The sequence below is a fragment of the Chrysemys picta genome, chromosome 2 (genome assembly GCF_011386835.1).
Source record: "Chrysemys picta bellii isolate R12L10 chromosome 2, ASM1138683v2, whole genome shotgun sequence".
Taxonomy (NCBI): domain Eukaryota; kingdom Metazoa; phylum Chordata; order Testudines; family Emydidae; genus Chrysemys; species Chrysemys picta.
Window position 1 is genome coordinate 11,683,347 of NC_088792.1, and position 14,421 is coordinate 11,697,767.

The 14,421-nt window shown below is 44.4% G+C and overlaps 1 pseudogene; it reads left to right on the top strand.

The window, feature by feature from the left end:
• The first annotated feature begins 4,060 nt into the window (after nucleotides 1-4,060).
• On the top strand, nucleotides 4,061-5,002 carry LOC135981077 (olfactory receptor 5J3-like; annotated as a pseudogene).
• Nucleotides 5,003-14,421: the final 9,419 nt, after the last annotated feature.

Consider the following 14,421-nt stretch of genomic DNA (forward strand, 5'->3'; position numbering starts at 1 on the left):
TAACTTTGACGCTGAATTCACTGAGTGCTCCCGACGGAAAGAAAGCCTGAGCCATTCCTTTCCAGTTACACTGCTCTTGAGACTTCTTCCTGTGACTTAGCAAAACAGCGAGCGCTTTCCGTAAAACTGAGCAAAGACAAATAAACAAATCTACTTAGCATGTTAGAGCACCAAGGAGGGCATTGTAATGAGCCCCTCTGTGCCTGGCTTGAGACTATCATTGTAGGTGTGACTTCAGAGACTTGATCCTTAAATGCCACAGAAATGAATATATGAGGTTTTTGGTGCCCTAACATGATCCCTTAGGGATAAAGGGTGATTGAACACTCTCTTCCACCATGAAGATACAATACTTCTTTCCTTCAGTGGAGGTGGGATAGCTATTTTCCTTCAGTTCTGATTCCTGGACATAACTTTCCATTTTCTCCATTTACTTGGAAATGTGACGTTAGCGCAGTCAACATTGCAACTTGAGACAGACATTGTTCGTTTGTTCATTTTTCTGTCTCAGGGTAAATTACAGTGGCAATGGACATGGTTCATGGAAGACCCTGAAAGGTCCAGATGGATATTAGGTAAGAATGCAGGATTATACATAGAGATGAATCTGAGTTACACACTTCAGACCTGGAATCAGATTCAGATCCGACTTCTTCAACCTTTGAGGATTTTCAGATTCTGGGCTTTTCAGCCAATTATAGAGCTAAATCAGGGTTATAAAATTTGAATTTATGGTTGTCGTGTTATCAATTAGAGGTCAATGCCCCACTGTACTAGGTTCTCTGGAAAAACATAGTAAGAAAGGGAGTGTGAAGCAGAGCCAGGAATTAAAGGACTATCTCAATCTAGTGCCCCTACTGCCAGTATGACCATTATCCACTGTTGTGTATGTGTGTGAGTGGGGGAGGGGGAAGACGGACACTTGGATCCAGTGGGTTCTGGTGTGGCCGATCTCTAACCATAAGGGGGAAATAACAGTAATTATTTGCACTGCTGCAGCCCCAGTCAAGGTCGTGTTTGTTTGAAAACTGTAACCAATGGGAAGCAGTGGGAGGGCAGAGTCGATAGATGACATTGCAATAGCAGATGAGCCTCATGGTGTTGATAGACTGTGAAGGGGCTTGGATTGAAAACAAGCTGTTTGTGTTCGATTAAATGGGAACTGGGGGAGCCAGAAGAAGGAAGCAAATGGAGAAAGCCTCACTTTTGAGGTGTTACATAGTTTTGCCTTCGTGTCTCTTCAGCCTTCTTTCTTCCTTCTTTCTCTCTCCACTCTCCTCACACTCCTCTCTGATACAGCATTTTCTCCTTTTATCTCATTCTCTCACCTGTGGCTTCATGTAATCCCCCTATGCTCCCTCTTCTAAGCATCCTCCCTCCTTCAGAGCCTTGCACACAGCCTTCCATTGTTGCTTCTGTGCCAATGTTATTCCTTCACCATTTCCCGCCTGTATCATATTCCTGTGTCATGGCAAATGACCTAGAGAGATGAAGGACCTGGCAGTGTGTACCGCTAGTAGGCGTAAGACACTGGGACTGGAGACAAGTGGCCAGAAATCTCCTAGAGCAAGGATAGCATAGATTGAAGGCACAGTTACTAATTCTCACGGTATTTAATGCTTCTCTTAAAACTTCAGCTCCTTCAGTCATGTGATCAGTTAAGAATCTAAGAAAAGCTTGAAAACGTGACTGTCTCCAGGGCCCAGAAAAATTGTTCCATTGCAATTTGCTGACTGAGTGAAATTGGAACATTTCATCAAGAAGGGCCAATTTCACTGCAGCACCACGGAATTGAGGAAACTCTGCCTACATCAGAATCCTGCCTGGTTTCCGCTAGTTCACCTGCCCAGCTCCTTTGCAACCTGCCCAGTGGCCTGCTAGCAACCTCAGAGCTTCCAGAGTCCATGGCCTTGGAGCAGATACACATGCAGATTGCCCTGGGGGCTGGGAACATCCAAAATTGTCAATGTCCATGAATCCAGGGATCCATTCCCTTTTCCAGAGACTTTTCAAAACCTGCGGGTTTGTTCCTAAACAAAATTCTGAAATATAAAAATCTTGTAGAAAACAGAATTACACTATCCTTCCCCTTCGCTAAACCTGTTGTGTATTATTTTTAAAAGATCTCAAGATTTTAAGCCAATTGCATGATTTTTGGAAGCCTGATAATAGTTTTCAAATGCTTGGGATTAGCAGCACTGCCAGGGGATGTGTTATGAAGCAGCAGTAACCAAGTGACTGGGACATAACAGACATTGTAGTCATCTAAAAGGATTATCTGGAATAGGGTGACCAGATGTCCCGATTTTATAGGGACATTCCCGATTTCTGGGTCTTTTTTCTTATATAAACTCCAATTACCTCCCACCCCTATCCCGATTTTTCACATTTACTGTCTGGTCACCCTAATCTGGAAGGATTTAAAGAATGAGTGCTTTCTAACTTACCCTCAGTGAGCAGACAATATAAAGGACCTAGCTCAAACTCAAACCCATGCCAGGTATATTTCATTGGAGAAAATTTGTGATAATGTACATGAATCCGGAAACGCCCTTGTGACGGGTTGGATCACAGAAACCCCCTTGGGAGCTGCCACCCGATGTGCAAAGACTACCCCTGCTTCTGTTTTCCCTGCCAGCTCAGGACTCCAGCACCCTGTCTTGCTGAGCCAGACACTCCTGTCTGGCTCCAGACACAGATCCAGGGTCTGAATCACTTGTTCCAAAGCTGCAAGTTTACCTGAAAACAGCTCACAGTAGTGTGCTTGTCTTTAGCACTCAGATGCCCAACTCCCAATGGGGTCTAAACCCAGAGAAATCAGTTTTATCCTGTATAAAGCTTATGCAGGGCAAACTTATAAATTGTTCGCCCTCTATAACACTAATAGAGAGATATGCACAGTTGTTTGCTCCCCCAGGTATTAATACATACTCTGAGTGAATTACTAAATAGAAAGTGATTTTATTAAATACAAACAGTAGGATTTAAGTGGTTCAAAGTAGTAACAGACAGAACAAAGTAAGTCACCAAGCAAAATAAAATAAAATGCGCAAATCTATGCCTAATCAAACTGAATACAGATAATTTCCTCACCAGTTCCAGAGTGCTCCCTTTTACAGGCTAATCTCCTTTTAGCCTGGGTCCAGCAATCACTCACACCCCCTGTAGTTACTGTCCTTTGTTTCAGTCTTCTTCAAGTATCCTGGGGTGGGGGGGTGGAGAGCCTCCTTCTTTAGCCAGCTGAAGACCAAATGGAGGGGTCTCCCACAGGTTTAAATAGACTCTCTCTTGTGGGTGGAGACCCCCCTCCTCCCTCCTATGCAAAGTCCAGCTCCAAGATGGAATTTTGGAGTCACCTGGGCAAGTCACATGCCCCTGCATGACTCAGTCTTTGCAGGCCGACGCTATTGTCCACATGGCATCTTGCATGTCTCCAGGAAGACTTCTCATGTGGATTGGAGCATTCCAAGATGCATTGTTCCCCAAGTGTCTCCTGATCAGGTACTTAACCTGGCGAATTCCTTCCTAAAGAAGCTGACCAAATGCCTCACAAAGCTTACTTAGAAATCAGGCAAGCATACAGCCCATATTCTTAATCTCGAGTAGAAAATGATCTATATGTACAAATAGGATGAATAGATATGGTAGACCATAACCTTTACGGAGATATGGTACATGGCACAGGCAGCACAAAACATATTCCAGTTATGTCATACATACATTTATAAGCACCCCCTCCCCATAAAGCCTTATGGGGTACACTGTCACAGCCCTATCGGGAACTGGATACCTAATTCCAGTCAATTTTATGGAGTCTTGGATGTCTAAATCTCCTAGACAGCCTTAAAAATCTCAGCCCTGTTAAAAAGGGAGTGTAAATTTAAAGGTCCATCCCAGCTCTTCCAAGACATCACGGCGGCTGGTTTCCTGTAAGATATTCACTACCCACATTCAGGCCCGGTGGTGTCATTCAGATTTATTTCATGCCATGAAATTTCCTTCTTCCATGCTGCTCACTCTTGTTATCCCGGCAGGTCTGGTTTCATGCACCCCTGTATAAATGGCTGAGGGCAATCACAGCATGGTGACAAAGTTCATCCTCCTGGGGGTGACAGATCGTCAGGAGTTGCAGATACCCCTCTTTGTGGCGTTCCTGGTGATCTATGTTCTTACGCTGGTGGGGAATCTTGGGATGATTGTGTTGATCTGGGTTGGTCCCCGACTCCACACCCCCATGTACTTCTTCCTCAGTACCTGTCCGTTGTTGACCTCTGCTACTCCTCAGTCTTCGCTCCAAGGATGCTGGTGAATTTCTTAGTGGGGAGTAAAAGCATTTCTTACTCTGCCTGTATTGCTCAACACTTCTCTTTTGTTGTGTTTGTGACCACAGAAGGGTTCCTGCTGGCCGTGATGGCGTGTGACAGCTATGTAACCATCTGTAACCCTCTGCTCTACACCGCTGTTATGTCTAAGAGAGTCTGTATTCATCTAGTGGCCAGCTCATATGGGGGGCTCATGAACTCACTGACCCACACATGTGGCTTGCTGAGGTTGTCATTCTGTGGACCCAACATCATCAATCATTACTTTAGTGACACTAACACATTACTGAAGCTCGTTTGCTCTGATAACCACATCAGTGAGATTTTGCTTGTAGCGTTCTCTGGGGTTATTGCCATGTCCACCCTCCTGATTGTCATAATCTCTTATCTGTACATCCTCTTCTCTATCCTGAGGATCTGCTCCGCCAAGGGCAGGCACAAAGCCTTCTCCACCTGTGCCTCTCATCTGACAGCTGTCACCATGTTCTATGGACCTATGAGCTTAAGCCACATACAGCCCAGTTCCAGCTACTCACTGGAATAGGAGAAAATCTCTGCTGTGTTTTATACCCTGGTGGTCCCCATGTTGAACCCCCTGATCTACAGCCTGAGGAACAAGGAGGTTAAGGATGCTCTTAAGAGGGTGATAGACTGGAAAAACATTCTCAGCTAATTTGTTCACCATGACAATTCCAGTCAATTGAGAAGAACAATTGGACGAAGGATCGTAGTATGGTCTACTACGTAGTAATCAAGTTGTTACTGCCTTGATTTGTGTATCACAAATGTCGTACAAGAATTAAATGAAACTCAAAGAACTGATGTAGCATGTGGAAATTATGTTTTACAATTGCTTGAGAGGAACAATGTTACCTAATGTCCTGTCATTATGTGGCTGTTGGAATATAGACACCTTTCCTTGTTTCTTGACCATTAATCTATTTGAAATGGTGCCCTGCAAGGTTATCTGAGATTAAAAATAAAATAAACTTGGTTCTAGGTTTAATTTCTTAATATGTTACTTTAATTGATGCTCAGTATGTAACTTGCATTATGAGAATTCAACGCTTTTGCTCTCTTTAGTGTCTGGGCCTCATACAGGCTACCACAATTGATCTCTATCCCCTTTAGAACAGCCCTTAACGTAGTTGAAGACTGTTATCAGGTCCCTCAGTCGTCTTGTCTCAAAACAAAACATGCCCATTTTTTTAAAAACTTCCCTAATAAATCAGGTTTTGTAAACCCTGATTGTCATTTTTGTTGTTCCCCTCTGGACTCTCTCCTATTCGCCCACATCTTTCCTAAAGTGCGGCTCCCAAACCTAGACACAGAACTTCAACTGAGGCCTCACCAGTGCCAAGCAGAGCCAAACAAGCACCGCCCTGGTCTGACATACAACATACCTGGTAATCCCCCTAGACAGCCTGTTTCACAACTGCACTTCATTGTTGGCTCCTAGTCAACTTGTGATCCATTTGAACTCCCAGATCCATCTAAGCAGCACTTCTCCCTAGCCAGTTATTCCCCACATTGTATTATGCATTTGATTTTCCCTTCTAGAGTGAAGTACTTTGCACTTGTCTTTATATTCATCACATCTATATTCATACTAGTGCTCCATACATCTACTCTTAACAGGGTTATTGTATATACTTAGGCTGGGAAGGAATAAATTTTTCTCCATAAATGTTGGTAAATATTGATTTCACCATATGCACACAAACCAATGAAAAAAATGTTGCCATCAATAATTATTGAAATTTACAGATAGGCAAAGTAAGAAAAATTGCAGCTTCAGAATGTATTCGAGTTTGATTTAAGGATATTTATTTTATCTATTTTGACAAGTGATGTTGACCATTTGTGTTTTAACAGTTATAAAGCTTTAACTTTTTGAATCTCAGTGTCGACTGTCATTAAGAAAAATGTCTGACCTCCCAATGTGTGATCCCCCATAATTTCCCGCAATTGTAAAGGTTTAAACATTTAAAATAAAAAAGGCTTAAAAATAAACATCGATATTATCAATTAAAATGATAAAAAAATAAAAATCAAATTCTGACAAGGCTCTATATACTTGTTATACAGCTTTATTCTCAATAATCTTTTTGTCACCTTGTGCTGGTCCCCATCTGTTTGTCATCTGTATCGTTGTCTCTTATTTTAAGCTTACATTACAAGCTCCTTTGGCCAGAGGTTGGGTTTTTTTGTTTTGTTTTGTTAGATGTTGGTACAGCACCTAACAGAATGGGGTTGGGATTAAGCCCAATACTAATGAATTAATGAAGTAGTATCAATAATAATGCTCATGTAATGTTACTCCCACCAATGCCATATATTTCAGAGGGGTAGTCGTGTTAGTCTGTTTCAGCAAAGACAACGAGGAGTCCTGTGGCACCTTAAAGACTAACAAATGTATCTGGGCATAAACTATCGTGATACATTTGTTAGTCTTTCAGGAGCCACAGGACTCCTCGTTGTCAATGCCATATAGTGATTTTATAGGTTTACTTACAGCAACGCTATACATTGATCATAGATTTTAAGGGCTAGAAAGGACAATGAGATCATTTAGTCTGACTGTGTAACTCAGGTCACAGTCCTATACAGTTTTCCTCGGTATTCAGCCCATTAACTGGCATTTTATTAAGTGTATCTTCCGGAGAGCCATCCGGTCTTGATTTCACAGCCGCTCTAGCTGGATAAACCGTCACTTCCCATGGTCGTTCATTCCAGCCGTTAACCACCCTCCCTGTTGAAAATGTGAGCCTCATGACTAATCTGAATTGGACTAGTTTTACTTTGAGTATCACGATATAGTGTTCATTAGAACTGGGGGGGAGAGGGGAGTTGGACCCAAATCCTTTTTTTCTGAGCAACGCAGATTTGGGTTAACAGAAATATTTTATGAATCTGTGTCAAATGAGCTGGATTGTTTTGCTTTGATCTAAAACCTCAGAAAAATCTAAAAGGTCTAAATATTTTAAGTTTCCCATTTAAAAGACTTTTTGTTTCAAAATTTACTTCAATTTTATTTAAAAATATAACAATTGCAAAAACTGCAACTGATCAAACAAAACATTTCATTCAACTTGTCATTCAGCCAAAAAAATGGAAATTTTTGAAAAAAAAAATCAATTTGGGTCAACCAGAAACTAAAGTTTTTCATTTATGTTTCAGACTAGCCAGCAAATCAAGAAATCATTTATTCACAGAGTTCTTTTGATCATACACTTTTTTTTCCTCATCATTGCTATATACTGATTAGCCCTATTCTCACCACTGACACAATTCTATTGCTTTAGGGCTGGTCGACACGGAAACTGACGCTACAGCTATTTAATGTAACTCCCTATATGGCCTTTGGGCTTGTCTTCACTACCGCCCGGATCGGTGGGTAGAAATCGATCTCTCGGGGATCGATTTATCGCGTCTTCTCGGGCCGCGACAATCGATCCCCGAATTGACGCGCGTACTCCACCAGCCCAGGCAGGAGTAAGCGCCGTCGACGGGGGTGCCGCCGTCCTCACAGCGGGGTAAGTCAGATCAGATACATTGAATTCAGCGACACTATCCACATAGCTGAATTTGTGTATCTGAAATCGATCGCCCCCCTGTAGTGTAGCTGTAGCCAAATAAGAATGCTATTTTCTGGTTTAGTTTAATCCAGTAAATTAAGAGTGTCCATACCTGGATAGCTCTAGTGCCTTCAATTCAGATATTATCTTGCTCAGGAATAACTTCCCAATGCAAACAATCCCCTGTTCTCACCAACACTGATTTAGAGCTTTACTTTCACCCCTCCATGCAGAGGTGGGACACCAAACAGCAAGGTTTAGCAGTGGGGAAATGAATTTATTTGATGTTTTTCCATCCCGAAGAACCCAATACAATTGGGCAAACATTCTGGTGTACCCCCATTCACGGGGGTTCTTTTTATCTTGCATTAATAAAGTTTCAATGAAAAATATTACAGCACAATATTGGATCAATCATAGAATCATAGGACTGGAAGGGACCTCAAGAGGTCAGAAGTCCAGTCCCCTGCATTCATGGCAGGACAAAGCACCATCTAGAACATCCCTGACAGGTGTTTGTCTAACCTGCTCTTAAAAATCTCCAATGATGGAGATTCCGCAACCTCCCTAAGCAATTTATTCCGGTGGTTAACCACCAGGACAGTTAGGAAATTTTTCCTAATGTCCAACCTAAACCTCCCTTGCTGCAATTGAAGCCCAGTGCTTTCTACACTGGAAAATACTGATTAGTAAAAAATGACATATTGGAATATTGGAATGAAGAATTGGAATAACAGAGACTTGGTGGGATAACTCACATGACTGGAGTACTGTCATGGATGGATATAAACTGTTCAGGAAGGACAGACAGGGCAGAAAAGGAGGGGGACTTGCATTGTATGTAAGAGAGGAGTATGACTGCTCAGAGCTCTGGTATGAGACTGCAGAAAAACCTGAGAGTCTCTGGATTAAGTTTAGAAGTGTGAGCAACAAGGGTGATGTTGTGGTGGGAGTCTGCTATAGACCACCAGACCAGGGGGACGAAGTGGACCAGGCTTTCTTCCGGCAACTAGCAGAAGTTACTAAATCGCAGGCCCTGGTTCTCATGGGAGACTTTAATCACCCTGATATCTGCTGGGAGAGCAATACAGCGGTGCACAGATAATCCAGGAAGTTTTTGGAAAGTGTAGGGGACAATTTCCTGGTGCAAGTGCTGGAGGAACCAACTAGGGGCAGAGCTCTTCTTGACCTGCTGCTCACAAACCGGGAAGAATTAGTAGGGGAAGCAAAAGTAGATGGGAACCTGGGAGGCAGTGACCATGAGATGGTCGAGTTCAGGATCCTGACACAAGGAAGAAACGAGGGTGATGCTGCAGCTGGGAACAGTGAAGATCCTGCCAATGTCCCTAAAGGCCAGGATGTGACCTCAGATTATATCAGGAGGACCAGTTTGGAGAAGATATCAGTGAAAACTGTGGAGAGGGGGATGTGCCTGGCCAGAGACTGGAAATCCAGGTGGTTACTGCAACTCTCTAACCCCTCCCTCCCATTGTTTTCTAGATAAATTGTACTTTCAACACTGAGGATTTTGTAGGTTATGGCCAAATAATTTACTGTCCTGGCTAATATGCTGTGCATTGCTGTGTGTGAAGCAACAGAGGGTCCTGTGTATGTGTCTGTGGGATAGTGCAGATACCACAGCATTTGCATGGCCTCCTCTACCTTCCCCTCTCTTCCACCAGCCACTGCTGGGCACAATCCAAAGTGGATACAGAGCACTGGGGGGAAAGGTTTCTAAAAAGCCAACTTTGCTGTTTATCCAAGAGTTCAGAGTATGGGCTATACGGCTCATGCTGAAGCCCATGGTCTTTAGTAAGTTCACAAATAGAAATCAGTGCCCCTCTGTCCATTTCTCCGCAGGCAGGCAGGTGGGGGTGGAGGGGTTCAAACAGTGCTTGGATTAATGCTCTCCATCCTAGCTCAGGCTTTGGTTGGTTTCTTTCAATTGCCCCCAGTCCTGGTAGCTTATTCTGGGAAGTTTCTCAGGCAGCATGAATTCTCAATGGCCTTTCAGGAGAACTGGGAGTGCAAACCTGCTAGGACTTCCATAATAGCCAGGTCCCTACCAAATTCAGGGCTCACTTTGTCCAATTTCAAGGCCAGAGGGTTTTAAATTTGTCAATGTCGCCATTTCAATGTTTCACTCTGAAATGTCATGGTATTATAACCATGGGGGTCCCGACCAAAATGGGAGAATGGGGGAGTTCAGAGGTTGTTGTAGGGGGGTCACAGCATTGTCACCCTCACTTCCGTGCTGCCTTCAGACCTGGGCTCCAAGGGCAGCAGCCAGCAACCTTTCTGAAGCTAGAGGAGGTTCCCAGATGTGCAGGTGGGTCCTTGCTCTTGGGAGCACCTCAGCTCCTACCTACTACTTGGGAGCACCTTGGCTCCTATCATTTTTGGGGCATCCAGAAAAATGGACACCTGAGCCCCAGAAGGAACTGCAAGGGAATCCCTGAGCCCTAGCTGCAGATGCCGGGCAGAAGCCCCAAGCCCAGGTACCCTGAGAGCCGACAGGAGTGGGGAGGGGCATGAAAGTCCTGAGCCCAGTGTCCCAGCTCTGGCTACAGCCGCAGGGGGGCCAGAAGCTCTGAGTCCAGACACCCAGAGACGTGACTGAAGCAGAAGCTGCCAAGGCCAAAGCCCTGAGCCCAAGGCCGGGCTGATGCAGCGCACTCACTTCTGCATTGCCTCTGCAGGTGCATCTGATATCCCCATGGAGAGGAAATCCTATCACCAGCCTGGCAGAGAAACAGCTAGGAGGCCCCTACTGGTTTCTCCTCGCTGGGGGGCTCCCAGCAGGACAAGGAGATCGGATTTCACGGGGCAGGGCTAATTCGATCTAGTCAAGAAAGGCACAACAAGAACCAAGGGCTGTCAGCTGAAGCCAGAGAAATTCAAAGAAGTAAGACACACTTTTTTGACAGTGAGGGAGACTAAGCACTGGAACAAATTACCCAAGGAAAAGGTGGATTCTCTGTTTCCTGGTGTCCACATATCACAACATCTCCCGGCAGCAGTAGGTAGTTAGACACCAATATATGGTTGTCATTCTGGAAGGTGTCTTTTAGTGAATTACAATCAATTGGGCTTAATATGGTGCAAAGTGTGTGAAATTTCATGCCCCGTTAAATAGAGGCCACATTAGGAGATTGAATTGTTTCACAACCGATGCCTCTATGAAAAACTCAGTGTAGGGTGAGGAACAGAGGGTCCTGTGGCACCTTTAAGACTAACAGAAGTACTGGGAGCATAAGCTTTCGTGGGTAAGAACCTCACTTCTTTACATGCAAGTTTCATCTGAAGAAGTGAGGTTCTTACCCACGAAAGCTTATGCTCCCAATACTTCTGTTAGTCTTAAAGGTGCCACAGAACCCTCTGTTGCTCTTTCCAGATTCAGACTAACACGGCTACCCCTCTGAAACTTGACACCTGGTGAGGAACAGACTCTGCTGTTTTACTGGGTAGCCTGCTTGCTCCCGAGAATCAATAATAACCAAGTGGGGTGATCCGGGGTGCAGCTCAAACATCCAACTGGGCTGGCCAGGGGCAGACATCAAGCCTGCAAGGGAAAGGTGGGTGTGCAGTGACTTCACAAAGGCCTCCGGCAGGAACTCAGCCTATTGGGCAAAGATGATGAGGCGTCTGTGACCTCACAGAGCTCCCTTGACAACAGCCAGGCAGGACAGGGATGCAGGGCAGGGGGAACCTCGGAGATGCCTTGTAGCCTTGCTGCAGCAAGTCTCCATCTCGCGGTCTCTCTCAGAGGACCAAGAGACAGTCGGTGTGGAGGACATTCTGTGCGTTTTTTTTTCATATCTGTGTGGATTTTTTGAAAGAAATCGTCATCTGTGTAGAAGGTAAGAAAAAATATAGGCTCTAAGTACAAGATAAGGGACTGTATTGTAGCAGATTCAAAGGCGTCACCACCCTCCTAGTGAAAACGTTTTTCCTAATATCCAAGACTTCCACACTGCAACTTGAGATCATTGATCCTTGTTCTGTCATCTGCCAGCTCAAAGAATTTCATGAGAATCAACCTTTCATTAGGAAAATAATTCAAAAATACAAATACAAAAAACTTTGTGTGAAATCAATCCATCCTGATCTTTAGTGTCTGGGGGGTGGGCCTCGGGGGTCAGACTGAGACCCTCATTGGCTAGTAACACCCAGGATGCCAATAAAAAAATTACAGTTCTCTTAGCAACCAAACCTCCATAATCCAAGGAACACCTGTGGGCTGCGGGAGACAGAGGGGTGCTGAGAATGTCTAACACATGATTGAAAATACAGAGATGTGTTATTGGCTTTGGTTGGGGGACAAGTAGCAAATCAATTGGGATTCTTGCCCCAAACAACAATCACTCATTGTCTTTCAGAACACAAGGGCCCTAACGCGCCTGATGTGCTCAAATCTCTCTCCTGCTAGGACTTAGAGAATTTTCTCCATCCCCATGGTACAGAGGGAAAGAAAAAAGAAGTGACCTCTCTTTGGTCACACATCAAGGTCATGCCAGAGTTAGAAAGAGAAGCATAAGAAAAAAGTATCAAAATGTTTTGCATTTAAAACTAACTGATTTCTTAAACAAAGGAACTTTGATGTGTGGTTAGTGAACTGAAATGTTACATTCTTGTATCCACGTGTTTCTAGATTGATGAACCAGTAGATCTATCCCCTCACACCTAGTTTTTATCCATAAATTGAGGGAGGAAAACAGGTTTGCCTGTTTTGTGAATTCCCAATGGCTTTCTTGAATTTCAACAAACTGGTCGATTGAACTGAACTATTTGAATAAACTGAAATGAAAACAATATTTTCTGCACCTTTCAAGGAAGCTCCTGCTGTCCAAAGTTGAATTAGCATTTCAGCTAACTTTGCTTCCAGGGCCTTAGCTATCACATTAGTGGTGCAACTGTCTGAGAAACTTGGCAGTGAACATATTCCACTTAATGTTATTTTTTCTCTTCTATTTAAATTATTTAAAAGATTGTCATGAATTTTGCCCTTATCAAAGGTTGTCAATTTCAAATTTAATTATGACAGTGAGAGAGTCTAGCTACTAGAACAAATTACCCAGGGGAGAGGTGGCCTTTCTGTTTCGTGGTGTCCTACCATCATAACTAGTTAGGAAGGTGCCTTTTAGAGAATTACAAGCAATTGGGCTCAGTAGGGTGCTAAGAGTATGAAATTTCATAGCCCGTAAAATTGAGGCCACCTTAGGAGATCTAATTGTTTCATAACTGATGCCTCTATGAAAAACTCAGTGTGGGGTGAGGAACAGACACTGCTGTTTTACTGGGTAGCCTGCTTGCTCCCCAGAATCAATAATGAGCAAGTGGGGTGATCCGGGGTGCAGCTCAAACATCCAACTGGGCTGGCCAGGGGCAGACATCAGGCCTGCAAGGGAAAGGTGGGTGTGGCAGTGACTTCACAAAGGCCTTTGGCAGGAACTCAGCCTATTGGGCAAAGATGATGAGGCGTCTGTGACCTCACAGAGCTGCCTTGACAACAGCCAGGCAGGACAGGAATGCAGGGCAGGGGGAACCTCGGAGACCTCCTGTAGCCTTGCAGCAGCAAGTCTCCATCTCGCGGTCTCTCTCAGAGGGCCAAGAGACAGTCGGTGTGGAGGACATTCTGTGCGGTTTTTTTTCATATCTGTGTGGATTTTTTTGAAAGAAATCGTCATCTGTGTAGAAGGTAAGAAAAAATATAGGCTCTAAGTACAAGATAAGGGACTCTATCGTAGCAGATTCAAAGGCGTCACCACCCTCCTAGTGAAAAAGTGTTTCCTAATATCCAACTTAGACCTCCCCCATTTCAACTTGAGACCATTGCTCTGTGTTCTGTCATCGGCCACCACTAAGAATTTCATGAGAATCAATCTTTCATTAGGAAAATAACTCAAAAATACAAATACAAAACATTTGGAATGAAATCAATCCACCCTGATCTTCAGTGTCTGGGGGTGTGGGCCTCTGAGGATAGACTGAGACCCTCATTGGCTAGAAACACCCAGTGAGCCAGTAACAAATTCCAGTCCTGTCAGCATCCAAGCCTCCATAATCGAAGGAATACCTGACAGCTGCGGGAGACGGAGGGGTGCTGAGAAGGTCTAACTCATGATTGCCAACACAGAGATGTGTTATTGGCTTTGGATGGGGGACAAGTAGCAAATGCGTCAGTCACTACAACACGTCACACTGGGAGCCAGGGAGACTGGCACTTCCCTTCTCTGGAAGGGAGTGTTCCTCTAGCGGTTAGTGCGGGAGCCTGGACAAAGGACTCCTGGGCTCCATCCCCGGCTCTATCCCTGACTCCCAGTGCAACCCTGAGGCAGCGGCTTCTCCTGCCAAGGCCTCGGTTTCCATCAGTGGGGCTGGGGACACTCCCCTACAGCCCTTGGGCCGTCACGCTTCAGGAATGTGCGTGAGGTACTAGGAGACCTTCAGATGGGAGGTGTCCTGCTGGCCGTCGGTCAGTGTTGTGAAACCCTGGCTGCTGGCCTGAGTTTATCCATCCC